Source organism: Ursus maritimus, unplaced genomic scaffold, assembly GCF_017311325.1.
Source record: "Ursus maritimus isolate PB19 unplaced genomic scaffold, ASM1731132v1 scaffold_16, whole genome shotgun sequence".
NCBI lineage: Eukaryota > Metazoa > Chordata > Mammalia > Carnivora > Ursidae > Ursus > Ursus maritimus.
Window position 1 is genome coordinate 26,247,800 of NW_024424008.1, and position 4,172 is coordinate 26,251,971.

A 4,172-nucleotide genomic window follows, 5' to 3' on the forward strand; every position below is an offset into this window, starting at 1 on the left:
ACACACACACACACACACACACACACACACGTGTGTGTATAAAGAGAGGTTTATAACAAAGAATTAGCTCACACAATTATGAAGGTTGGCAAGTCCCAAGATCTTTAGGGTGAACCAGCAAGCTAGAGACCCAGGAAAGCCAATGGTACAATTTCAGTTTGAAAGCTGGCAGGTTCAAGACCCAGGAAGAGCCAGTGCTTTAATGGTTCAAGTCTGATGGCAAGAAAAAGCCAATATCACAGCTTAAAGGCTATATCAGGCAGGAGGCGTTCTCTTTCCCTCAGGGAATTGTTGGCTTTTTGTACTATTAAGGTCTTCAACTGATTGAATGAGGCCCACTGACATTAGAAAGGGAAATTTGCTTTACCCAGTCTATCAATTCAAATATCAATCTCATCCACAAATATCCTCACAGATACATCCAGAATACTGTTTAATGAAATATCTGAGCACTCCATGACTCAGTCAAGTTGAAATATAAAAATCACTGTTACACCACGTCATAAAACCAGGTAATCAAGGGAGCTATTTTCACAATCTGAGAACTCTGCCTTCTCATTTGGAAAACTATCAGTATAGCTTTGGCTCTGGAACCATGCCCCAGTAGCGACAGCCAGAAGCCTACAGGCTCTTCATACTACAAAACTAGAGACTGGTTATTAGAACATTTGTGAACACTGCCACAAAGAGAACAATACCAACAAAAATACAAACTCCTTGGTTATTTCATCACCAGAAACAGCAAAAACAGCTGAAGTGTATCCCCTGCTTTACTTCTGACCTCCAGATTTTAGGTTTGTCAATTCATCATAGTCACCATGGTCCACTTCTATGATATTTCTCATGCATTTACATACACATAGTTTCCCATGCTTAACCTTTTAAAACTGTCAGCATCTACACCCTCCTATGTTACATAATGCAGATATCCTTGACACAAATATAAATATGCTCATTATCACTCCAAAGGAAGACAATAAAATATTTAGACATGAAACCCATGTTGATCATGTGCTCTCTGGTTCAGCCAAAATCCCAACTGCATAACCTGTACCCTATGGAATAAGCTATAAAAAAAACCAAGTGATTACATAGTATAGTATAAAGTAGAGGAAATGGAGTGGGAAAAGAGAAAAATGTAGAAAATATAGGCCTTTACTGTACACTTTATTTTTGTAACTGGCCATGAAACTGCAGTTTTTGTTATAACTTTTTCATTTCATTATCCATTTCATATTATCTTTGTTCTCAACCAGAATTTCAGCTTTCCATGGTTCTTTATAAGACTGAGTGACCAAAACTTTATTCTTAAGAAAGTCTGAGCCCTTGAGAGTCATTTCTGTATTTGATTGCTATAAACTTCAAATACTTTTATCGGTGGGCATAGTAGTGCTGGACAATATCCTTTAGATAAAATGTATTCCTCATTGTGTAACATCAAATCTCATTTCCTATTGATCATCTGGATAAATTATCACAAATAGAATATTCTTTTTTCTTCTATTTCAGTGGCATAAAGAGTGCATTTTGAAAAGGTGGCAGTGTGAGTATTCAATTCAAACCAACAACTGTTACATTGTATGGTGGAAGAATTTCTTTGGAGATGTTAAGTCCTCTGAATCTGGAAGCAAAATTGTTGCCAGTGTGTAATAGGGAGGAGTGCCTCTTCTTTTCTTAACCTTTGTTCCTTGATCCAAATATTATGGTAGTGGGAGAAATAGCACCATATTTAAGTCACAGCTTCAAAGCATATATCAAATCCTTTGGGATGGCACTATGACCTTGTGCTGTCTCCCAGCTGACTATATTTGATCTTTCAAGGGCCATTGCACATTTTTAAGTCAACTTTTTCTGGATAATGGGATATAAAGAATGACCAGTGAAATTCAAGGATGTCACCTTAGTGCCTTGTTATTTTTTTTTTTTAATTTTAAAATGAGTATTTTGGTAAACAATAGTTTGTAAGATACAGAAAAAAACCAATACAGTGTTCAATAAATTCTTGGACAAGAATTTACAGTGTTACTAGCAGAAGGCTGGCAGGCAGGGAAAATCATATTCAGAATAAATATCAATTCCAGTGAAAACAAATTTTCTATTGGACTGCCCCCAGTAACTAGTCCCAGGTTTGACACTGAGCATTAGATTTTGCTACTGGCCGATTGGATACTCAGTTGTGACTGTGATCATTCTCATTTTACCTGGCTCTACTACTACACTGGCCCACTTTTATGAGGGCCAACAAAATAGATTGCCTTCGGCCATGCCTCTTGATTACTATAAAACTTATGAGAGGTCCATAGTACATCTGCTCAAAGAATCTAAGGAATAATCCTGAAGACAATACTATTCATTCCACAGTAACTATCTCTAGGAAGATCAGTGTTTTGCATAGTAAAATATTCTTCTTCTAGCTTTATGGTCCTTTTATTGGCTTTGATTCACAACTGTTAACTCAAACTTCTCTTTGGCTTTGAACTTAGTCATATTTATTTACTTATTTTAAAGATTTTATTTTTTTTTATTTATTTATTTGAGCCACAGAGAGAAAGCCCAAGTGTGGGGGGAAGGGGCAAAGGGAGAGGGAGCAGCAGACTCCCCACTGAGCAGGGAGCTTGTCTCAGGGTTTGATCCCAGGACCCTCAGATTATGACCTGAGTTGAAGGCAGATGCTTAACTGACAGCCACCCCAGGTGCCAGTCATATTTTAAATTACTTCTTCTCTACCTAATATTTTCATAAAGATCTTTAAAAAAATGATGGCTGTTTTATCATAAAAACTTATGAATATTTAAGACTCTTTAAAGTACATTTTGTTCTCTTAGGGACATATATAATAAAATGAAATTTAAAATTACTATTTATTTTATAATGCAATTTCTTTAAGTTCAGGCAAATTCATGAAAAAAAAAACCTATAAAGATCCTAAGGGTCAAATTCTACATATTGTCTTTTATGCTTACTTTTTCTAAAATATAGAATTTTTAATTTTATACAATAGTAATTTTTTATATAGAACTTTTAAAAGTAGTCTTCAATTGTATTTCACTATGTTTTTAAAATAAATTCAGTTTTATACTTTAATTTGCTGTATCCCACTTATGCAATTGCAAAGCAAGTAAAAAGATAACATTTCTAAAAGAGAATATTACTGATAAAATTCGTGCTATTTTATCACTCTAGATTAGGATGTTTAACCTTGGCATGATTGGCATTTACGACCAGATAATTCTTTGTGTGTGGGATGCGTTGTAGGATGTTTAACACCATTCCTGACCTCTACCCATTTGATGCCAGTAATCATCTCCCTTCATCCCCCTCCCACTTGCAAGTTGTGACAATTAAAAATATCTCCAAATATTTGTCCCCTGGAGGGGCAAAATTATCCCTAGTTGTGAGCATCACAGCCCTATATTTAAGAAGAATCTCAGGTCCCTCAGAATTGAAATTTAACTGTTAGAATAAAAATCACTATAACATGATTTAGAATACATTTTGTGTATTTAATTATGTTACTGGTTATTATTATTTTGTGGGTTATTATATGATGTATTTTCTATGAAGGACTATTGTTCTTCTACATTAGAAATAATTTTTATGATAGTTCTTCCTGGGCTACAAGGACATTCCAAATGAGAAATAGAAATTAAACAATGACATTGAGCAAAAGGTGTGATTTAAAAATCAAGTTTTTCCCAAAAATTTGCTGGTGAAACATTAATTTGATTCTCCCTCCTGCAGACCTTTGTGAATTTTTCAAATAAGTTAAGTGATTTAGGGTTGCGAAGAGAAGACAGAAATTTTAAAAAATAAATAAATCCTAGGAATTTTGGAAATCAGAGTCCTAGTATTTCCCAGACTGAGATAATCAGGAAGCTATTTAGTGAGTGTTGCCTGGGGTGTTATTTCAACTTAAGTGTTTGCTTTCTCTATTTACCCAATTTATGGGGCTTCACTTAGACGACTAGTCATCAAAAAATAAGCCTCCAGAACACATGGGTGGCTCAGTCAGTTGAGCGTCTAACTCTTAGTTTCAGCTAAGGTCATGCTATCCTGGGTCATGGGATTGAGACCAGCTCTGGGCTTTGTGCTGAGCCGGGAGTCTGGTTGAAGATTTCCTCCCTCTGCTCCTCCCCTTCCACGCCGCCCCCCCCCCCTTGCTCTCTCTTTCC